The following is a 25,104-nucleotide window of genomic DNA, read 5'->3' on the forward strand; positions in this document are numbered from 1 at the left end:
CAATACATTTATCATAGCAAGAGCATAATACATAGATTATATATAGCACTGAAAAAATGGGAATTGATATTTACTTGAAAAAATATAGTAAAGCCAGAAATTCTAGTTAAACTCCTTGTGAAATGTACTTTCTGAGTGCATCAACCTTTACTAAGCTTTCTCAAGTAAATATCACTCCCCATTTTTTCAGTGTAGATTACTTTGATTTATATAGAAACTTAATACATCTTGTGAGACTTTTTTTATTTGAACGCTTTATTTTTGTTTTGACTTAATTTTCATTTTAATATTTTTTGAGTGTGCCAATATATAGTTTTTTCATTTGGAAATTTTGAAAAAATACAGTTTGAAGATTTAAATTGTATTGTTTAATTTCTAGTTGCATTTATTGTTTTGATTTTTGTTAGTTAAATTGTTATGTTTTATTTTCTATTGTGCAAAATGGGATTAAGCATTAAAAAAAAAATATATTTTTAAATATTTTTGCTATCCACCCCCCCCCCCCCAACATTTCAGCAGTAGTGGTAGTGCACATCTATATAATATTTCCTTTTTTAAATCATTCAATTTTATTTATTTAATATCACACAGTTTACATTGATTTCTTTGGGTTTTTATTAATTTATTTTATTTTTATTTTTTTATTTAAAAAAAACATTCCATCTATGTTTGATTTTTTTCCTTTTTATACTTTATCTCCCAGTTTTATCATTTGAGTATTCTTTCCAAATGTTGCATTTTTTAATTGTTTTTATTATTTCAATATTACCAATTATTTCTTTGTACAGTATTTGTATTTACTGTAAATTTTAGCCATAAATTAAGCTTACCTAGTTGTATTAATTAATAACATTTTTAAATGTAGTTTTTATTTAAAAAAAGAACATTCCAAACTACTTATTTTTTTCCTTTTTATTTTTCATCTTCCAGTTATATATTTTATCATTTCAATTTTTTGTGTGTGTATTTTTCATTATTTCAAGTTTCACAATTTGTTTGTACAGTATTTGTATTTCCTGTAAATCTTAGACATAAATTAATCTTACCTAGCCTAGTGTTTATTGTTGCCATTGCTGTGGCCAAAACACCCTTTAAACATCTTCGACTGTCTATTAAATGGAAAGCTGAGCTCAAAGGGCAGAAGGTGACAAATAAATTGAAGTGTCTCTTCTCAGGGCTCCTTCAAGAAAAGTCTGTTTTCAGCGCGCAGTCGCATTAAAAGTCACATACAAGAAGTCATGTTGCCTCGGCGGCCATCTTAACGTGAGGCCGACGATTAAATGATTTGCTGTAATTTCTCATGAGGAGATTTGCAGTGTTTGCCTGCGACGCCAAGGACAGGAAATGAAATGTTTTCCAAACGAGTACTGGCTCCACTTTTTACACAGTACGCTTGCACGTAGACATTTCAAAAGTTAATGCTCCGAGGAGATGCTATCAGGTAGCACGGCTGCTAACGGACACCGATAATCAAAACGTGACTTTTCCCCCAAGCAAGCGTGTCGGAATGCGTTCAAATGCTGTTTGGATGACACGAGTAGAGCAAAATGGTTCAAAACGCTTTCCCAACTCAAGTGGTAATTCTACAGCCGGCTGCTCACTTACGCTGCGAGACAAATGACAAAAAAGAATCTCAAAAATTTCTCCAAGGGGCTCAGTGTGTGTGTGGGCGTGTGCATGTGCGTGTGTGCATGTGCGCGTGTGTGTGTGTGCGTGCGTTCAGCATATGTAGATTGTTGCATATGATTGTTTTAAAGCACATTGTAAGTCATGAATAAACACACCGGGTTATTATCATATGGAAATAGTTGTGTTTACTGTTGTTCTTGTATTATTTAGGGTTTGTTTTAAAAATGTGTATTTGTTTTCTAATTTGTTTGATAAAATAAGTAGTACATTTTAAAGATAAAACAAATCTTAAATAATTTATTATTTAGTAGTTGTATTTGTTTTTGTTAAAGGTTTTAGTTTACATTTGTATTATTAAAAAATATTAAAATAGTTCAGTTTTTAAACTCAAAATTTTGCAAAGGTTTTATTTTTCTAGCCTCTAACCTATTTTCTCACCTTTGTATTTTTTAACGTTTGTGTATTTTTTTGTTTTTTTCATTTTGTTTTTTCATGTTAATTTCATTATTTAATAGTTTTATTATTGTTTTTAGTTTTTTTTTTTAAAAACATTTGTATTTGTGTTATTAAAAAATATTAATTAGCTCAATTTTTAAATTCAAAATAGATTTTGTAAAGGTTTTATTTTTCTCGCCTCTAGATAATTTTTTTAACGTTTGTGTCTTTTTTTCATGTTTTTTTTTGCCATTACATTTTTTAGAAAATACATTTTTAATGTAGTAGTAGTTGTGAAAGTCATCATCGTTTGTGTCTTCATGATTGTAAAATACTGCCCCCTGGTGGCTAAGTCATGTTAACCAGAAGCAATGAATTCATAATGATGGATGTTTTGTTTCATTGTTTACATCAGGGGTCACCAACGTGGTGCCCCCTAGGACGCCATGATTAGCCTGCGGGCCTTTTCTAAAAATAGTTCACCAGTGATGCACATTGTGATTTATAGGAATGTCTTAGACGTGATCATTTGAACACACTGGCAGAGATTTCTAGAAATAAAGTATTTATCTATGTCCTAATTATGTAATGGCAGCAAACTGTGTGTTTATACTAGCAAAACAAAAATAACGCAGCATGTTCCTTGCATTCTGACATGGCGCCCGGCACATTTCTCAAACCAGACCCCCCCACTTCCTCCCCCCACTTCCCCCCCGAGAAGAATGTGAAGTCAAGGAGAGGTCCTGATGATGTTTTGGCTGCACAGCCTCCATCTCAGCGCACATCAATCCCGCCGCTGGCTCGGCACACTTAGGAGAGGACAGCGGACCACCGGACTCGACCCCGGATTGACCCCGGTGGCAACGCCTATGCTGGGACAATCCGCACTCACCCCATGCTGCCCCCACGCAAGCTAGTGTAACGACAAACACTTTGTGTACAACAAGTACTAATATTTCAACTATTTCTACTAGTAATGTGAGTACTACTATTACTACCTCTAGTATTACTATTTCTACTAGCACTACTACTACTACTATTGCTATCACTTCTACTACTAGTTGAACTACTAATGTTTTTACTACTAGTAGTTCTAGTAGTGCTGCTATTTCTGTTACTACTAGCGCAACAACCACCTCCACAACAGTTATTACAATCACTACAAACAAACATTACATGCAAGTACTACTATAACTTCTACTACTACATCTACTACTGCTATTGTTGCTGCTGTTACTAGTACAACTCCTGCTTACAACGACTACATTTACTGCTACTTTTACTACTAAAACAACTCTCTCTGCCTACCACCAATATAAATGTTTCATCAGCTGCTGTAACCGCAACAACTTCCACTACAACAGCTACTAATAGGGATGTAACGATAACGGCAATATCGTGATATTAAAAGTGCCACAACATCGTTGTCGTTATGTCACGATATTACTGTAAAAGCAGCACATCCGTTAAAAAAGCGAGGTTGTATTTCATTTGTGCAGTTCTAGCACCCTCTGGTTGTTAGTTCATTATTGCAGTTTAATTTTAAACGGGAATGTTTTGGCCGCTGCAACGTTTGTCATACCAGCAAATATTTTTCAATATCTCCATCCCCAAAAAAATAATACATTACTTTTGCCCCGATTCAGCCAAACACAACAATCTGACTTTTTTTTTTTTTTTTTAATATGGTTGCTTTATTTTTTTATTTTTTTATTTTTTTACAATATTGTGAGTTTTTACACATTATCGTGGGCTTTTTTTTTTTTTTTTTATCACCAACCTTCCCACAATATTGTAATAATTATCATATTGTGAGGTTCATATCATGGTATTTATCGTATCGTGACGTTTGGATATTGTTACATCCCTAACTACTAATATGATCAAAATAACTACTACAGCTACAATTACTACCACTAGTACTAATGCTTAAATTCCACAACTCAAACGACTGCTACTTCCCTAAAATAACTGTTACTGCTACAAGTAATGCTTTTATTAACAACTTGTGTTAATATTATCAATAGAGCAGTTGTAAAAAAAAACAATGCGTTATAAGTGGAATTGCTACTAAAAGCGCAAAAAAACAGAATCCACAAATGCTAGCAATATATCATAATAAAAATTTGTTGGATGCTTGTTCATATTTTTTGATAAATTCGGTCTGGCCCTCGGAGGACTTTGTAAACACTGCGTAGGAAAAAAGTCAAAGTCGAGGAGCCGCCAGGTCCGTCATAAATCCGCCAGCTCAATTCATCAAGCCGTTCCCCAGGGGTGCCGGAGCCAGACCCTCGCTTGTACCCCCGAGAATGACAGGAGGAAATAAATGTCCATCGACTGCACGTGGCCTCTTCCACTCACACCCCATGAACCTGGTGCACTTTTTTTTTTTTTTTTTAAGAAGGGGCGGACACGAGAGCGAGTGGCCTCAGAGCAAGCCAGTTTCATGAAATGACATTCAATCAGGGTGCATTAACATTGCGCGCTTCATAAGATAATAAGTAGCATGCAGACGTCAACTGTCTAGTGCACAGTTTTTCCTCACTGTTAACATGTAGTGGTTCTATTAGTAGCCTACGCTGTAGTCATATAGGCCTACTACTAGTGCACAAAAATGTCATGCCGTATGGAAAAACATGACTAGTAAAACAGTCATTTGACTAGTGTGCTGAATTGTCTTTGTTGTGAGGACAATAAGTGTATTTGTACACCAGTAGGATACCAAAATAAATGTTTGAACAACTTCCTTTATACAACCACTACGACTACAATCATTACCATTATTCAATTAATAATATTAATGCTACACTAACAAGCAGAAGCCCTTTAAGTGGTGTAGTTAGTATAGAGTTGCATTACAAGTCAATACAATTTGCATAGTTGAAGCGCAAAAATAAATAAATAGCCGCCCTAAATAGTCCGTCCATTTAAGTTGAACTTGCATTATATTACCACTAGAGGACAGCATTGGGCACGTGCACTGTTATGTCGTCTTGCATCTGTTGACCGTGTTTGCCAATCAAAACATTACTTTTACCAATTATTTACAGAGGTAGTGAAAGTACTCACAGTCTGTGAGCTGCAGTACAAGTACATGTGTAAAAAAAAGAAAAGACTATGGCAATAGTAGGGCTATTGAGTCAACTCTGTAAGTAAAAAAACAAATAAAAGAGTCCGGAATAATGCATGATCATAAAAAGAAAAAAAAACTAAAGTAAATTTGAGATAACTGAACTCGACGTCGTTTATGAAAAATAATGCCGTCTTCACAGCCAAAAGTTTTTTCGAAGTTTGGTCTCTCGTGGTGTGCTTCCAGCCATGACCCAGCAGGTGGCAGCGCTGTACCATCTTCCCTGTTGGCTTCCTTCTCCAGCAGGATGTGGGCGCTTGATGCCTGACTGCCAACTCGGGCATTATTTCACCCCCGCTTTGACTCCATTACACCAGACAGAGGAAGGGAAGCTGACTCACAGCGCTGCTGCTACAGTAGTGCTGCACTCTGAAACGCAAGCGTTTGTATTTAAATACAGTTGTCAGTCAAGTATTACAAAATAGTAGTACATCATTTAAATGATAATGACTGTAACAATACAAGATTCAGTGGGTTCCATTACAGTCAAACAATGTCAATAGTTTTAACCATGCACTCCCATCAGCACCCATTCTCTCCGCACACAAAAAACGTAAACATCCACTTAAAGGCAAAAAGTCAAATCAAGACCCATTGACAGGCAAAAAAACCACGAGCATTTAAGGCCTATTAAAAGACAAAAATGTGAAATTAATGCACATTTTAAGGGGAAATGAAAATAAATCAAGGCCCTTTTAAAGCAAGAAAGGGCCAATCATGGCACATTTCAAGGCAAAACATAAAATAAAATGTTCAACCAAGCCCCATTTGGACCCCAAGAAAGTCAAATCAAGGCTCATTTAAATGCTTGGGGCCCTCGGTGGTGTAATAGTTCACATGGTTGAATTTCACACAGCGACCAACAAAACAAAACATAAAATCAAGACACATTTGAAAGGAAAACAAATGAAATTTCTAGCGCTCACCTTGGCCTCTTAGGGGCAGTGTGGTGCACACATGCAGATAACACACCTTAAAGCACGTGAGTTAAATGATCAGAAGAAGAAAGTTGCGCGCCAATTCACCAACGAAGAAGAATCGGCCCGGTCAACATCTTTCGATGTCGATGGTGGCCAGGAAAGAGTGAAAGGCTTTGCGATGAAAGATAACAGAAACAATTGGATATGATGATGAAAGTAAAACTACAAAAGAGTTGGCAGGTAAGCACAACTGTTCAACCTAGCACCTTTAAAAAAAAAGAAACTTGAAATGGTGTTGAGGGCACTGGAACTTAATGTCAACATTAGTGTGTTAGCATTTAGTATTCAAATGTACAATGTGTGTAATTCTTTTTGTTTTGTTGTGTGTTTAGTTTTACAGTAAGAGTGCAGTAATAGTTATACAGTCCATTCCCAATTTATTTGTTGTTGGGCTTGAATTTGAAAAGTTGCAGTATACATTTGCATAAGATAATCACATTTGTCCACTCATATGTTGATAAGAGTATTAAAAACGTGAAAAATATATATTTTGTTATACATTTAGAACAGACACAAAATGTGTGATTTAATTGCAAGTTAACTATGCAAAATCATACGATTAATCGTGACATCCCTATTTTATATTATGTATAACATTTATTTATTTGTGGCCTTTGGTGTCGTGGTTAACATAAAGTAGTCGACTTAAACATTGATGCAGTGGTATCACAGATTGTTCATGTTTTTAGTTGAAATATTTAAAACCGTGCACATCAAACACTTAACGCAGAGGTGGGCAATCTCGGTCCTGCAGGTTTCGGAGGTTTCTCACTTCCAACACAAGCTGATTCCAATCAACAGGATCGTTATCAGGCTTTTTTGCACAGCTTGCTGATGAGCTGATCATATATCAGCTGTGTTGGAGAAGGGTAACATGCAAAACCTGCTGGACTCCGGCCCCCGATTCCCACCTCTGACTTAACATGTACATTTCACTTTAGACCTTTGGTGGTTCTAGTGGTTTGTAGTCAGCAAAAATAATAACATGATGCTACATTTAAAACGGTTACACAGCAATTTTTCTGCCTTATACGATTTTTGACATGATTCTTGGGTTCCCCGCTTCGTCTCGTTCAACTACTTTAGAGCTCGGCACCACAGTTGGCCCCGATGAGTGCGAATGAGCTGGCAACTTGTGTTGCGTGGCAGCATACGCCACATTGTCATTGTGTGAATGAGGCAACGTGGAGGCAGGATCATTTGGCCAAAAAAACAACAACGTAGCCCACTGCAAGGGCTTAGTCAGTCCCGATTGTTTAAATGATGACTGCGGCACAAGCTGACAACCGTCAAGCACGATTGCTGGGCAACGCTGACAAACAACGGTTGTATAATTTATGAAATACTGTCGGGAGTTCACTGAGGTGAGGATGATGATGTGAATGAACTTGTCTTAAGGGTAGAAATGAAATCCAAAAGTCACGGCGAGGTCAGTAACCGGTCCGGGCAAGACGAGCCTGCGAGACGATCAAAGGCGCTCTGTTCCATTTGGTTTGATCCACTGAGAGTCATCACGTGTGAGTCACTCTCTTCGCTAGCACCAACACAGCCAAAGTTGCTCTTCTTTCGGATAACTGCAGTGCTGCGGTTTAGCTGTCAGCTTTCCCTACGTGAAATGTCGCGCTGTGACACATCCGTCCATCCGGGCCGCCATTGTACGTTTGACTCTGAAGTGATGTTAAGAGGTAGTCGCGGGATCAAAATCGCCGATGCGTCAAAAGTTCCCAGAGGACGGGTCGAAACAGTTTTAGCAGAGTAAGAGCCATGACTGACATGTGAGAGGTATAAAAACAGAGGCAGGTGACTAGGTGATGAAACGACGGATTTGCCCACCTCTGGTGGTCTGGTAATGATATCCTGATCATATTAAATAATCGTTTTGTGGATGATCTTGCCTCCAGAGCTACAATTAATTTGACAACAGAGCTAACTTTAAGCTCATTGGGTTGCTAGTCATCGCTATGGCTATAGCCTAGCTAGCCCATCTCGCTACTTTCCAGGCCCTTACCTTGAAGCAAATGTCTGTAATGCTTGGAGATAGGAGTTGGAATCTTTGAATGTGTCATGATTCGATTCCGATTTTTGGGTCTGCGTTCGATTTTCGATTACAAATGATTTTTGATCCAAAATGATTTGATTGACAATGATTTTTGCTTCAATCGATAGATGCGCAAGGAACTGTAATGATCTACTCCAGTCTGACTCGCTAATGCTAATTAGTGCGCTACTCGCGGCACTTTTATCACTCAAAAGAACGTCTCTACACTGCAAAAAAACAACTTTTATTGGAATAACTTGATCGTGACTTTTTCCTTCTACTCTCTAATGTTGCTACAACTTAAAAGTGTAATAGATTGCGTGGGACCACACTGCCTCTCAGTGGCCAAACCGGGTACAACATGAACAGTGCTCCAAATAAAGGCACACAGACAAGACAAGACAGTATAAAATAATTTGAATAAAATCGATTTTGGGACATTTAAAATGGATTCTGAATCGTAGTAAATGAGAATCGCGATTCTTATGAGAATCAATTAGTTTTTTTGGGGGGTTTTTGCACACCCCTACTGGGAGACATTTAGCTGGGAATGAAGCCGTCCATCCACACTGTTGAATCCATTGAAGACATCACTCCAACAGTGTTTTTTGCTTTTGGCTTTAGAAATGGAAAGAATAGGACTCCGCCTTGACAAACTCTTGGGATACCTGCCGTCCAATTGACATAATCCGTGGGCACATTGCTTCACCATTTTGCTTGTTAGAGGTCCACAGCTTGTTGGAACATTTGCATTTTGTTGTTGTTTTATGGCAGCTAGTGTTCATTTTATTTGCCAATTTTAAATGTAGTCTCAGTTTTAGTTAGTTTTAATCATAGTTAGTCTACCTCATCACGTTTTTATTTAGTCTAATATAAAGCTAGCATTTTTGTCTTTATTTTTGTCCAAGAAAGCATAATTTTATTTGTTTAGTTTTAGTCAACAAAAACTGTCAACATTTTAGTCTTGTTTTAGTCAGGACAATCATTTAATTAACCCTTGTATTTTTTTGTCAGTATATTATGAACATTGAACATTTTGGATCTAAAACTATTTCACATAAAATGTTCTCTCATCTTTTTGATGAAAAACGACCTGACGCACAATTACAGTATATCAACAAGTGGCTACTATGGCTACGAGCTAGTAAATTAGCCAGCATTAGTTAGCGGTCGGATTAACATTATTCTTGGAACATTATAGCCGTTGGATTAATGTTACTTTGTAACTATAATTAATTTTTATTTTATTTTATTTTTTTACCTTTTGCTGTGAATTCACGTCCTGCCTGTCCTGCGTTTGAGCATGTTGCGCTCGCGAGCTGCAGATTTGAAAGTGGGTGTGTCACTGTGTGTCAGTGACAGATTAGCAGAGACAAGATTTTTCAAAATTTTGTCATTTTTGTCTCGTTTTTGTTCACGAACCAAAATTTCCTCACAGATTTTAGTCCAGTTTTTATTAGACGATGAAAATGCATACTGATTTAGTCCCAGTTATTGTTTATTAATGATGATTTTAGTTTAGTTTCTGTTGACAAAATTGACACTAATGGCAGCTGAGAGAAGTTTTCTTGATCGATGTTACAATGGAAGACTTTGGACACGATCTTAACAGACCTTGACCGTTTGGAGGCATGGTTTGCTAAAGTTCAATTGTTTGTTAGCATTAAGCTAAGTGGCCTTGCCATGTGTTATTTTTTTTTTTTATTCAACACAAGTGCGATTGTCTGAAGTGTTCACTATGTGATTAATACACTCAATATGACTCAATCGGCCACAGAATCCAATTAAGATTGAAGTCAGGTTGTTGTTTTTTTAATCACTTTAATGCACATCCGCGCTTGCATTTACTGTGCAGCCGTTTCCCGCCGCGGGAATCTAGCTGTAAATCTGGACTTTTGTGGCGTTAATGGTCAGAGCGTAGCCGGGCAGTATATCAGGCGTGTAACATCCAGCGTCCCATAACACTCGCTGCTGCGTGTGCAATTTATTGACCGGCAAGAGAATGAGAAACCCGAGCAGCTTTTTTTCTGTCCTCCGCCAGAGCTTCAGCCATCTTGACGCGGGCGATTGTATCGCTAGTATTTCATGACGCCGCGGCTCGTCGGAGGCCCTCTGGCTGTTCGGCACCAGTTAGCGTCAGCTAGCGATAGTCTTCAAGTCTTGTGCCTTGTCATTCCAGAGTCTGTTCATCTGATTTATCTGCCGGGAATTACAATTATTTTTTAAGGACCCCCCCCCCCCCCCCCCCACACACACACACACAAAGTAAAAGCAAATGTTTGCCAATCAATCAGATTTTATAGGACTCCAGAAATCTGACCATATTTACTGTTTAAAGGCTGAAATTCTTATGATTTGGACAATTTTAATGGATTATCAAAATATATATAGAATAATTTGATTGTTGCACCTAATGTTTTGTTTAAAAAAAAAACTGTTTTTTCGGGGAAGTCAGATTTTTTTTTTATGATGCAAGAGAATCAAATCAAAGCTGTTAAATGTTTAGATATACCGATACCAATTAATAGTATTCAAGGACGGCGATAACCGATAATTGAAGCCGATATTTATTTTCACTAAAAAGGAAAATATTGGCATCAAAATTAAAACGAAACAATCCATCTCTTAAATTTTTTTATTTCTTTTTTAGCATATGTTTATTGAGCAACTTTTAGGATTCATACAATATTGGGGTCCAAAAAAAAATCTTAGTCAATAGACATCTTTGTTTTAAAATACAACAAACAAAAAGTTCAGGGATCTCCCAAGGGCAGTAGCATGTATTCAAAAGTTAAATAAAAACTTAAACAAGTAAATAGCTTCCTTTTGTTTTCTACAGTAAATACAGTTTTTCAAAATTGCTAAATATTTTTAAGTATTAAAATTTGACTTTTCTTAGTTATAATTTCAAACAAAAACAAAGTGCATAGAGTTCCCAGGGTCAGCAGCATCTTTTATAACGTTACCTAAAAATTTAAATAAATACTTTCTGGAAGTTGACAAATTTTTAAATATTGATATATTATCAGCTGTATGATTCTTCAAAAAGGCCGATGCCGATATTCGTCAAAATGCTAAATAGCGGCACCGATAATCGGCCCGGCTGATAATCGGTCTATCCCTAAAATGTCTACAGTAAGGAAGACTAATTGGTTTATTTTGCCAGTTTTAAAATGACCAGTCAATCTCATTATTGCCCATTATTGCAAAATGATATACGGCATTTTTTTACCCCCCACCCACCCCAACCCCCCCACACACAAGCACACACGCTGCTTTAGTTGTCAGGTAAGTACAAATCAAAGTGATCTCATAGACAGAAAACGAAAACTTCCTCTTCCTGAGGTGACCATAATACATCCACATATCCAGTCGAATGCATTCGAAAACATGTCTTCGCTCCGTCTCAAACAAAGCTCGACACGTCACTGACAAACGCAAATGAAACCTTCCCATTAGTATGCTCGATCGCTTTTGCTCGATTTTGCTTCAAAGACGAAAGGAGCGCCATCATCGCGTCGCATTATGATCCGACGCGCCGACGACTTCAGCGGAGGATTGTGAATGTTTTGCAGCGCTCGGGTAGCAGCAGGAAGATTCTCGCGCGCCGGATGAAGGGCATCGAGCAGTCTATTAAGACAGTAGAGATTGAGACAAGACTATGTGTTCAATCCTGCCCAAAATCTTTGACAGCTTAATTACGTGCAAAGGCAATTTGATGCGGATTTGCAGTCTTGAAAATCTGTGAGTCCATTTAAACAGATAATGTTTCCTATTGATGCATTCTTAGTTGGAAGAAGGTTTCCTGGTTGTGACGTTTGATCAAAGCTGCCCTAGCTTTCAAAATCACTTTTTTATTTTTAAACGTAGACGTTGCGGAGAGAAAAAAAAACTTGAAACACTTTGGGTCAAAGGTTTTTCTCAACTCTTAACAGGAAGATAAATCCATTCAACAAGGACAAGCGTCAGAAAATGGATGAATGAAAGTTTGAAGGTTACGGCAACTTAAGCGCCAAAAAGAAAACTTTGGAACTGAAATACTATCGATTTACAAGGAGGATATTTTTTGACATGAAAATGAACGTTGCGAGTGTTAAGAAAATGGACAGTTGTGACAGCTCGAGCCACGAAAAGAAAATTACTTCAGGAACGTCCAGAATAACAGAATCCTCCTTTTTCACCTAGTACATTCTGAGAAGAAATCTCTGCCATTTTGAAGAAAACCGTTTGAGAAAAGCAACTTATGAGTGTCTCTAAAACAATTGAGTTCTTTATAATTGAAAGTTGTACATCAAATGAATCCCTGTGTTTTTAAAGAAAGTGGTTTGGGTAGAGCGCTAAGGAAAAAAAATCTTTGATCTTGGCTACCGCATAGCTTCAGAACAATCGAGTTCTTCATTTTTGAAGCTAATAACATGAAATGAATTCCTGCTTGTCTGAAGTTGTGACAGTTGTGACTGCTTGAGCGACGAAAAGAAAACTATTGATCTCAGATAGTTTGTATCATTCCGGATATCTCGAGTTCTTTAAATGTTTTCAACCTCATACATTAAGGTTGTAGAAGAATTAGCGAGTAGACCGCTTCATCACGGGAGATTACTTATCTCACTAACCTAATAGCCGCTTTTTAGCGGCTATTTGGGAGTTACCCCGGCTTAGCGAATTAGCAGCTATTTGCGAGTTTGCGTGCGGGTGAATGGTTAGCCCGCGTGCTAACTGTTAGCTCGCAAATTAGCGCCTATGAGGTTAGCCCGTGAGCTAACAGTTAGCTGCATAACGGCTTCAAATATCGGTTATCGGCCTCCCTGACTACCGATAATCGGTATCGGCCCTGAAAAAAGCATATCGGTCTATCTCTAACAAATACAAACATGCTTTTTTTCCTGATGAAAGAAGAGACTCTAATATTTCACTTGGTAGGTTCCATGTTTTTATAGTAATAGAACACAATATTCTGCGGACCTTGCAAAATCAGTCAAAATTCAATAAAACAGCTGGGAGTGAAGCGGGTTGCTTCAGTGAATGGCTGGGAGTGAATGAGTTAAGATGGGAATATTTGAAACAACATTAATTCTTTTTTCTTAAAAAAAAACAAAAACAGATATTTGTTTTAATATTGTTTAAAAAATAAAATGCGAAATCAACTGTTCTGGAATGATTTGCAGTGTCTGAGGTCAAAGTTTTCATTTCTGTTACCAAGAATTAATGTTCAAGCACCGAAGAGAAAGGTCCATAAATGTCGCAATTGTTGTGACTCAGCATTTTACCTGCAAATATTTCATGTTGGTGCCAATGAAGTGAAATGATGCAATGCGATACAGCCTTGCACGTTTTTGTCTTGACATCCTACTTAACTGCAGCCGGCCGGCCTTTGTGTATTTGGAGCGCTGCCACACCGTAATGGAGAAGGACAGTGAAAGAGCGCCGCACTTGTCCGCGAGCTCTTTTATTTTTTTCCCTTTCTGCTATTGTCAGTCAACACCCTTGACGGGTTGGCGCTGGAGCCGCATGCGCCAATCATGCCTGTCGGCAGCCTGACATTGTGGCAGCTCTTACAATCAGAAAACCTTTTCGATTTTTTTTTTCTCTTTCTTTCATGTAGTGGAAGAGGGACCTTGTATGACATAAAAATTAAAATGCTGCTCCATGAAAAATAATGTACATTTTCCTAAAATATCATTATTAGAGGTTTTTTTTTCCCGGTGCTACTAAATTTAAGTTGACTGAGATGACAACTTATAGTATTGGTGTATAGAGGGGTAAAACGTACGATAAGAGCAGGAAGGACACACTTGATTTGGTTGATTATTTAAAAAAAATAATAATAATTTACCATGTGATGTGCAGATCTCTCACATATTAAAAATCGGTTAAGATGTTAATAATCCGTATGTACATGTTCCAAAAGGCTTTTTTAAAGGTCACAGCAGCCTTCTAAAGAAGACATTTTTAAATCACTTGTGCACACCACACCCTGCACCCTCAACCCGTATCCTCCTACATGTTGGCTCCGCACACTGATAGTAATGGAATGCTTTTCACGGCGGCCAAAAGTTTCCCTTGCGCTCGGACGTGTCGGGGCGGCGGGTGTCTTTTGCGCCGGCTAATTAGAAGCAGCTTCGGCAAATATGGCAAGAATAACCTCCCGCCTGCCTCCCTTCACCGTAAATAATAAATAACACTGTAATAAAAAAAATAAAAAAAAGTCTGGCAAGGTTGCCGTTAGCCCCCCGAGCCAGTTCTGCCATGTTTTTCTAGCATACTAATTGTGGGATTTGCTGCTGCTACTTAGTCATGTTGTTGTTTGTGCTGCATAAATTGGGATGCTCTAAACCAACTTGTTTTCCAGCATTTCAGTTCATAAGGATAATCGGGCTTTGGGGTGAAGTTTTAGGATGAACCTAATGTGCGCTCTAATCTTTGCAGGCGACCTCAATTTAACCTTGTGTAAACTTGAGTTCTTCTCTTTTTTTTTTTTTTGCAAAACTAGCTATTAGCTGCTCTCTATCGAGGCGCATTGAAATTGAATAATAAAATAATGTTACACTCATTTTATTGTATTTGGTTAACCAATTAATTAAAATTATGTATATATAAAATAGTTTTTCACAATTTTATTTTATTTTATTAAATAATAAATAATAATTAAATTAAATTAATTCATTTTTAGAAATAAAATAATTCAATATGTGCAATTGTGCAGTTAATACAGTTTTTTTTCCCATTTATAATTCACGTGATAATATATTTACCAACTTTTTAATATAATCATAAGCCGAAACGGTTTATTTTTGACTAATATTGTGTAGTTGTGTACTTTTAATATTAAAATATGAATTAATGCTAATTTTAATTTTGTCTAGCCAGTAAACAAAAAATATAAAATGTGTCTTTTTATTCTAATAATTACATTTTATGTAATAATTTATTTTAACAGTAACATAAAAAATCAAGCTGAATTCAATTCTGATTCATTAACCCCCCAAAAATCGGAATGTACTGTATTGTTTTTATTTTAATAATAATCATGCTTATTTTAATTATATTTAATTGACCAATTAAATTTTGAACTTTTAAATGTGCATTATTGTATTTACTTGTATTTTATTTATGGATTTACTCATTCTACAGATACACTTGTTTTTATTCATAGTTAACTTCAATAATAAATTAATTACATCTCTAATTAAAAAATAGTATTTTTTTACATTCATTATATTAATTATTTATTTAATGTGATAAGAAAATATGAACTAACCAAATGTACGGGGAGAAACAATGTGAAATGAATACACCAAATATGACAGGACTCTTGATAATGCAATGAATGCCACCCCTTCATTAACGTTTACTAGCATCTGGTGCTTCACTTTGCGCTCTCTGTCGTCTCTTTAGCAAACCATTTGGCAGATGAGATATTAATTGCAGGTCAAAAAGGGGGGAACCGATTATGCAAAAGCGACTTTGTTAACACTCGATCCGGCTAACCTTTTGTGTACGCCGGATAATTGTGTTGTACGGCGAAAACAGCGTGTCGCCATAATGAGGAACTGACATGAGCGCTTACATGATTGATGAGGAGACTGCAGCGCTCGTCTGACCTTCACACGTTCTCGCCGACAGCCTACTACGAAGACCGTATGGAAATGGAGCCAAATCAAAACTTTACTCAACATGACACTTTTAGTCATTATTACCTACGTAGCTACTTTTTACTCTTGATGCGCTTCCTGATGCCTGTTTTTATTTTTTTTATCTGGGATTGGGACTGGCCGAGTGTGGAACCCTGACCACGATTTCAGGCCGTTTGCAGCAGTGTTGAAACGCAATGCGTCAAAACCTGAAGCTGTTTGAAATATTTTGCTTATGACAAGTGCATGTGTTGCTCATTAGATGCTGCAGGTGTACCTAATGAGGCATCCAGAGGGGCGCAACGAGATGCTACATTTGCGGGGGTAAAGCTGCCGAGTCATCGCACCGGAAGCTACCGACATCAGGTGAGGGTCGAGGAGTTAATTTGCCGGTAAATGGAAGAACGACGCCCCTCCCGCCGCGCCTCGTTATCCGCCACGGCCGCTCGCATTTTGGCGCCCGCGTGTCGGCAGATGCTTCAAGCCTGAGTCACGCCACCTGCCACAACAACTTCTGTAAACACACACATGTTAGTAGTAGCTTCTTTTAAAGTAGATAATGCTGTGTTGTAGTGAGTTGGGGAGCTTCAAGTAGTGCTTTGGCGCCATCTTGGTGCAAAGAAACTATATATATATATATATATAATATAAAAATAAATGTCTCCTTTTAACATTTCGACCTGACAGAGCGTCTGCAGCATGAAATAAGCAGATCATTTTTATTTATTGATTGATATTTAATTCTATTTATATATTATAATCTCATTTTTTTTATTTTTTCATTTATTTTTACTTTATTTATTTAGGGAGATGTATATATATTTATTTATATATATTTACACAAGTTTTTATTTACTTTTATATATATTTTTGTATTGAATTTTGGAATTATATTTTTTATATCTTTTTTTAAATTTTCACTTTTATTAATTTATTTAGTCTTTTTTTATTTTGGCAGTTTTGGTCCTCCATACTTTTTGTCAAGGAACTATGCGAAAGTGAGGTAAAAAGGGTCATGTAGTGCTTTGGCGTCATCATGTGACATCGTTAGTGCCAAGGAACTATGTTGAAGTGAGTTGGGGAGCTTCCTGTAGTGTTTTGTCGCCATCTTGTGTCATACATAGTTAAATCTCAGCATTTTTTGTGGGTGGACATCAACTACTAATGGATTTTTCACACAGCTGCACAATACAGCTGCGTGTTTGTGTAGAGGTGTGTGAAGTCCGTGGCGAATGCTGAGCGGTACAGCTGCTGACACTTTTGTCTGGATGGCGGATAAACACAAGATTTTCCCACCAACCTCTTCTCTGGGACTTGTACACACACACACACACACATGCATTATGCCAACAGCTGGACATTTGTCTGCACATATCTCCACTTAGCTTTTATCGTTGCACTGATTTCCTGTTTGCCGCGTTTGAAGTGTTATTTGTTGCCGCTGTCAACGCTGATTCGTATTAAAAATGCAATCGGTTGTTTAGCACGCAATGTGATCGTTTATGGCCAAACTGATTGGCAACATCTTTTGTTGTCATTGTGCTGTGAGGATTTACACTGCAAGCTTCAAGTGATACAGTTCAGATTTTTTTTTTCACACACGCACACACACACAAATAAACCACAAGACCACAATAAGTCTTAAAATCGTTTGAAATTGCTCATCTCATTTCAAAATTCACAGGTGGCAAATCCAGGTCCAGAAAGTAAAAACCCTGCCACAGTTTGGCTTTAGCCCTATGTGCTAGCTAGCTAGCTCCCTAGCTATCTCCCATGGTGCTTGTTTGCCTGCTAGGGAGCTAGCAAGCTAGCTAGATAGCATCATGGGCTAAAGCCAAACTGTGGCAGGGTTTTTACTTTCTGGATTTGGATTTGACACCTAGGTCAAAATTGTAAAACATCAAGAGCTTCCTGAAATTGAACGAGTCAGCATTAAAGCACCTCATGATGTCAGCTGCTAATCACAGATAGTCTAATATATATATATACATCTCCACAGTTACAGCTCCCATTCAGACAGACAATGCAAAAACAGCTGCGGGTGAACCCCACATTCATGCGGCCGGCATATTAACAAGTCAAACCTTCTTTTCATCCACGCCCCCGAGGTAGAAAAGTGGGGGAAGGGCCCACGCTGGTAGGGTTGACTTGGGGGGTGGGTTGGCTTGGGTGCGGCTTGAATAAGCGGGGGGTTGGTGCCGGCATAAAAAGGTGTGAGGTTCCGGCAGCATCGGCCGCCCGTCATGAAATATGTATAGACGCCGCGCCCCGGCTGAGCGGTAATTGATCGGAGAACGCCATTAGGCCAGGATGGCCCTGATGGCTGCACCTGGTAGCTGCCGACGCCCCCCCACACACACACTCCCACTCCCACTGCAACTCCATCCCCCCCAGCATTGTTTTTAATGAGCGAGATGAAGGAAAAAGACACGCCCAGAAGCTCAGTTACTGACGGAATATTCTAGTGTTGTCTTAGCGGCATTGGTGTGTTGTTGTTGCACTTCAGATAATAAAAAAAAAATGTGAACCAACACAAAGCATGCAAACGACAGAGACTATTTTCACAGCTCATCTTCTGTTGTATTTCATTGTCGTTAAATGTCGGATCTTGACGCCTTTTGTGTTTCGAGACCTTTCCGATAAATTTCTTGTGTGGAAGTCCTAAGCCTCTTTGTTAACAATCTCGAACGGGAGCTTGATAAGTCCTCAATTTGGTCTGCAGGGGACACAAAGGATGAATTATCCTCCATTTTGTCCAATCGAGTGAGTCTTTGTGTGTGTAGTTGTAGTGCGGTGCGGTGGGGGTGGCGTCTGACTGAACACATTTGGACAGCTACCAAGAGGTTATTGATTGGTTGAGGAATGATTAAACTGGCAGCTTCTGCTTTTTGCTTCAAGTCAGTAAAATCAATTTTGAGAATAATTTAATTGCCTTATTCCCAGCGTGGTTATCGTTGATATACGCTACTTGCCAAAGGTTATATACTTCTACATCTTGACGGTTCATTGCGTTCAAGAGCAGCCAATTGGTCCGTGAGAAATGTGGAAAGATGATGCATCCATTTTTTTTGAAAGACAATAAACACACGGAAGCAACAAGAGTGAATAGTCGTTATGTAATAGTCAGCTATGAAGATGTTAGCTTTATTGAAGACTCGAAATTGAGCGTAGGAATGAATGTGAGTGTTAATGGTTGTTGTCTATATGTACTTTGCGATTAGCTAGCTAGCTCCATGTCAGCTGAAAAAAAGAAAAAAAATGTTGCTTTGCCATATTGTTGTACAGAATCCCAGCATTTCCTTCAGGATCAATAAAATATCGAGCCACCAAGTTACAGACGGGAAAGGTTGAGTTTTCATGAGCTGTCATTTCCGATGACTCATGTCCGTCGTCATCGGTTGGCCGCTGTTGACGAGGTGTCGCCGCAGATTAGCATGGTACCCCAAAGGCTCATAGAATGTAAAAGAAGGTAAAAACAGATTTTATGAGAGCTAACTTTCATCTCGCAGTTCTCTTAGTGGCTAGCGGAAAACTGTACGTAAAATGCCGGTTCTTGTTTCCCGACCTCTTGGTTTACTCAGATACATTTTTGTCAAAATATTCATTAAAAAAAATCTAATAATTCAAAGCTTTGTAAGAAAGTCTCCACTTGCTATTCACAAACTAGGGCTGGGCAATAAATTGAATACATTTGATTAATCATCTTTTTAAAAATCTAATTGTTGAAAATTTGCTGATTCGTGAAATTGAGTTTGTTAAAACTGAGAATCAGTATACGTTATTGTCTGAACAATTTGCACAGGAATTATTTTTGAATAAACGGAACATTTAAATTAGAGGTATCAGGCGATTATTTTTTAAAATTGTAATTAATTGCATGACTTCAATATTTAACTCACGATTGATTGCAAAACATTTTATCCGTTGTAAATGCATGACAAAATGTAAAATAAAATATTTTTTCTAAGATTTCATACTCTTGTTAACATAAAACTGGGGATTTTTTTTTAACTAATAGAAATGTGGCTGCACCTTTTAGTCATCGATAATTTATAATTCATAACATTTAGTTAAAATGATAAAGATAGAAGAGAAGTACTGTAAAAAACGAGTGTGATATTGATTTGTGTTGAGGTCATTTTTATGCCACTAGATGGCATAATTGCGTTTGTAAGACGTGACAGCTCAGCGCATTTTTCTTTTCATATTAAGAGCTATCTAATCTTTAACATGAAGTAACTTGTGAGACTACATTTTTTATATTCTAAAAATACAACTTGACCCCAGTCGCCACAAATATTTGCATGATTATGACATTTATTACAGCTAAATTTTGACGTGGATGTGTCTGCTGCGTAGCGACTGGAATTCCTCCTGTACAGGCTTTCCAAGTAAGGGGCGGGCATTGTTCATTTAAATTAACTCATAGTTAAAGCACTAATTTTGACACTCCTACTTTAAATAAATGTTTGTGGGTTTATTCGATTAAGGTCAATTACAATTGTAATCGTCCTGAATGACTGACATTTTAAATTTTTTTGCCTAGCTCTATCACAAACCAACAATTTGAGTCAAAAAAATGTATACGCTATATATCATCCATTTTGTCCCTATTCCTGCAATTTATCCATTGTCCCCATCGAGCACAATTCCACAATCCATCCCATTGTTGATGCGCATGACCTTGTCTTGTCCACGTTATTAACTTTTATTTAAGGTACGGTCTCAAACAAATTTGTACACACAAAAGAGGTTAATGTGTGTTGACCTGCGGGGGTTACAGCAGGCCGTCTGAATACGGGCGCGCCGTAACCTCCTTTTTTGTAGTGCCTGACCTACATTCTCCGACAGCCGCGACTGGTGGGCGAGCTCACACCGGGCGACACAATGGAGGAAGGTGCCGCAAATCAAACAAAAGAGCAGAGGTGACTAGAGTACTCACACGTTGTACTTACGAGGAGAAGTGCAAACACTTGTATAAAATAAAAGACGTAGCATTGATTCAAGTCTCAAAAAAAAGTTTTTAAAAAAGTACAGCATCGGTAATTTACAGAAGTGTATTGCATTCACTTGAAGAAAAAAAAACTCCTGTTTTTCCAATTTTGGGGGGGGGGGCTTTGTTTTTTTTTGTCTGTTTTTCTGAATAATTGTTTGTTTAAAAAAAAAAATCAGAAAAACAAGAAGAAAAATGCAGAAAAACTGGAAAAAAACTAGAAACGAAAAAAAATATATTCAGGAAACGGAATTATTATTTATTTTTTTATTATTGCGAAAAACAGATCACCAGCTTCTGTTTTTTGAAGTATTTATTTATTTTTACCTCTGAACTCAAATCAAAAATGATTTGAATTGTCATAAAGTGCGATAAGTCAGGTCTTTCAAAAATATAAGAAAATACTTTTAAATTCACGTAAACAATACATTTCAAGAAAACAGTAAGATACAAAAAAATTGGCCTTTAAAATTCTATTGTTTAATTCATTGGAAAAAAAGAGATATTAAAATAATCGCTAATATCACGCTTGTAAATAAAAATCGATTTTTAAAACCCAGCCCTAATCTGAAGTAAAGTACAGTATTGAAATGTTACTTATCTTAGTTTTAATTCCAAACAAAAACAGAAGGATCAGGGCCAGCAGCATCTCTGAAAATGTAATAAATCGGACTTGAATGAATCCGATGATATCACGATGCTGTGGCAGCGACCGCAAAGGGAGGAAATGCTTCAGGCTGCTGTTCCATCCTGGTTTTAATGACACACAACCAGGAGGCGACTAAACTCACCTCACCTCAAGTTGAACCCAAATAATTGCGCCATCTTGAAACCCAACCCAGTCTTTCATGTGTCCAAACTGAACCATTACGCCACATTTTCCATTCCAGAAGCTGCTGGAAAGACTCGGCATCCCGCGGTTAGAAAATTAGATGACATCGTTGTCTGGTGTGATGTCAAATGTACTTGGTAGAAAGTAAGCTTTCAATATTACAGATTTTAACACTCTCAGGTGTTAAATTGGCCTTACACAGAGATGGCTCGCCATTGGCCACCAAATAGCTTTGCACAGTCGGAAGTTTAGGCAAGGTCAAAATTGGTCTGTATAGGTTATCGAGCTTTTAGGTTCATCCTGGAAATTTCATCCAAAAGCCCAATATCCCGAGTGTTTTGAGAGCAGCGTCGGTTCAGTTCAGCCTCTTGTCTTCACACACACACACACGAGCACAATGGTAAGAATAGAAGCGCTCTCTGAGTGTAACATGCAATTATACGCGGATACTGCCAGACTTGTTTACTGCGCTCTGTGGAGACAACAAAAAATGGACGTTGGATGTTGTAGAAGAACTTGAGTTCCAGCAAGTGTGCCGTGGACATTTTTCAAACTTATTTTGTGAATTACTTCTTGTTGTTGTCCTTATTTCTATTTTGCAAGCTGATACATATCATCATCAGAGAGATAATCCAGGTCCAGAAAGTACAAAGTTTGGCTTTAGCCGCAGGTGCTCCTACTCCTAATCCGTGTATCATTCATTCAGTCGTTTTTCCAAACAAAACGGGAAGTACAACAACAACAAAAAAAAAAATACTAAGTAGTTTTCTCAATATTCGTTCTAAAAAACAAAATGAAGAAAACTGAGATTATTATTTTTAATTTTGGCAGTTTTGGTCCTCCATAAAAAATATCCTAACTGGATAAAACGTCCAAATCACCCGTTGTCCGTTTTTCTCATTTTCCATTTGTGCACAAAATTGGAAATTGAGTCGGTCTCCGTTTTCTTCATTTTGGTTTTTGGAATGAATATTGAGAAAACAAGTCTTTTTTTAATTTTAATTTTTTACTTCCTGTTTAGTTTGGAAAAACGACTGAACGAATGATACACTGATTGAAATCAATCTGTGGCAGGGTTTTTACGTTCTGGACCTGGAATCCCCATCCCAATTACTGGCAAGAGGAGCAATCACGTTGATTAATGTGTAACTTGGAAGACCTTCTGAAACACAGCATTTTTTTTCCATTTTGTCTTATTGCAGGTCTTTCTGTTTATTTCTATTGTGCAGTAAGGTAGTCGTTATCATAACTAATTGGCAAGAGGAGCTACCGCAAGAAGGCGGCGTTCATTATGACACATAATGCGAGACATTAACTGAGTGCTTCGTGGATGGTTTTTGTGGTTTATTTTTAGTCTTTCTGTTTACTTTCAATGCGCAAGGATGGTGGTCATAATGACTAACTGCTGCACGGAGCGATCATGTTAATCATAACACATAAAAATGTGTGCGTGACCAAGAGCTCTCTGGATATATATTTTTTAATTTTGTGGATTATTTCTAGTTCTGTTTATTTCTAATGTTCACAGTGGTGCTCGTTGTGTCTGTGTGGTATGCTAGGCATTGTTTACATAATGATTGAAAACAGATGGCATGTGTTGAAATTCAGCAACAATCAGCTGCAAAAGTCATCAAGGCGAAACTGAAGGCCAAAACGCAACTATGTCAGAAAAGAGAAGTCAAGTGTCAACCCGAAAGAATTCACATGGAATGTCATGTGACGTCTCATGTCCATAATTCTCGTCCTGCATCAGAGAAGATCTTTGTTTCTTCTTCTTCTTCTTCTCTTTGTCACCGTTCTCCATCTGTCCCCGGGCACCGTCACGCCTACTACTTTGATTCAATGAACACACGGCATGCGTGTGTGCGTGTGCGCGAGAGTAGGGTTTTATCCCGAGATGAACTCGCCAGCAGTGGAGTTGAGGTCTGCCTGAGAGATGAGAAGGAAGAGAAAAGAGTCCACATAAACAAAACAAAAAACAGCACGAATAAAACAGAAAAAGTTCCGAAGACCAGAAAGTGACAGACGTGACGAATGAGGGGATGCAAAGGAGGACGGAAACGATGGAGAGATCCATCAAAATCAAAGCCAGGAGAGAAAATAGTCAAGTATTTGACGGCTCTCCAAAATGACCTCAAAATTCACTCAGTCACACCTCCGGGAAATTTGGAATTTAGCTGCAAGTCATCCATTTTGGTTGGAACGAGTCATTTGTCACTCAGTGGCCGCTGTTGAAAGTTTAAAAACAAATCAGTTTCACTGATCAACATTGAATTGGGTGGACGCGTCTATCATCAGTGGACGCACAAAAAGTCTCAAGGATCCATGCCCAGAATTAGAGATTGACCGATTATCGGTGACAATATTTGTCAAAATGCTAACTATCGGCATCTGCCTTTTTAGGAATCTGAAGGCCGATAAAGCTGGTATCTCACTGAGCGGCGAATGCTTACATTTATGGATGTATTTAAATTTACACTTAATAAAAATGTTTCAGACACTGGAAACTCCCTAGACTTTTTTATTTTAATTTTAAATAAGTAAAATTAAGAAATGATGTTGAAATTTGGGAAAGTTTATTTACAGTTTTTTTTATTTACGCAAAAATTTTCTCTATTACTGTAAATTAATATCAGCTTGAAATATCGGTTATTGGCCTGCTTGACTACTAATAATCTGTATCGGTATCAGCCTTGAAAAAAACAGAACGGTCTAGAATTGAATAGGAAGTTGCAAATTTTGGATTGAAGCCGCCATTTCTATTTTGTTCTATAAAAAAAGAAAATCGGCCCCCAACATCAGTTAAACCGATCAACACGAAATCAGGTGGACATGTCCATATAAACTCATTCACTCGCAGCCGTTTTCACTGAAGCAACCCCCTTCGCTCCCGGCTATTTTACTAAATATTTGTATATGTTTCCGTTTGGCAACAATTAGCATTCGAGTACAGCTAAGTTTCATCATTATTCACAAACCTGTTAAGAAGCACTGGGAAAAAGAGCTTGTTGCAACATTCCCTGGCTGATCTCTTATACTCTGATGCCACCTGCTGGCCGTTTTTTGTAACAACTACCATTGTTTTAAGCAACCTCTTTACGTCAGAAGCTGTATCACAGCCTTCTGTATACTCTAGCATAAAAAAAACATAAAAAACAAAAATACTTTTTGGGTAGTGCAGGACAAAGTATTAAAAAATGTATTTATACATTTTGGGGTTTTGAATGAGTTAATAGGGCACATGAGAAAGTCTCAAGGACCCATGTCCGGAACTGAACAGGAAGCCGGACATTTTGGGCGAAGTCTGTTACTTTGATTGACTTCTACAAGGGAATTTACCCAAATTGATATCCTCTTTTCTAGGTTTTGTCCTTCTTGAGTGGTATGCAAAGTGCTGTTAACTCAGTCGGTATCCACAACAACACGAGCAATAAGG

The 25,104-nt window shown here is 37.7% G+C and overlaps 1 long non-coding RNA gene across 1 annotated transcript in view; it reads left to right on the forward strand.

Annotated features, from left to right (window-relative positions):
* The first annotated feature begins 6,226 nt into the window (after nt 1–6,226).
* The window catches only part of LOC147168850 (uncharacterized), a 47,447-nt gene continuing 28,569 nt past the window's right edge, over nt 6,227–25,104 (forward strand). Inside the window, exons 1-2 of the long non-coding RNA XR_015095934.1 lie at nt 6,227–6,354; nt 16,106–16,209. This is a non-coding gene — a long non-coding RNA (uncharacterized LOC147168850). The remainder of the gene's footprint in view (nt 6,355–16,105; nt 16,210–25,104) is intronic.

This window comes from Leptonotus elevatus, chromosome 9, assembly GCF_054856555.1.
Source record: "Leptonotus elevatus isolate MCC_2025b chromosome 9, RoL_Lele_1.0, whole genome shotgun sequence".
NCBI classification, from domain to species: Eukaryota; Metazoa; Chordata; class Actinopteri; order Syngnathiformes; family Syngnathidae; genus Leptonotus; species Leptonotus elevatus.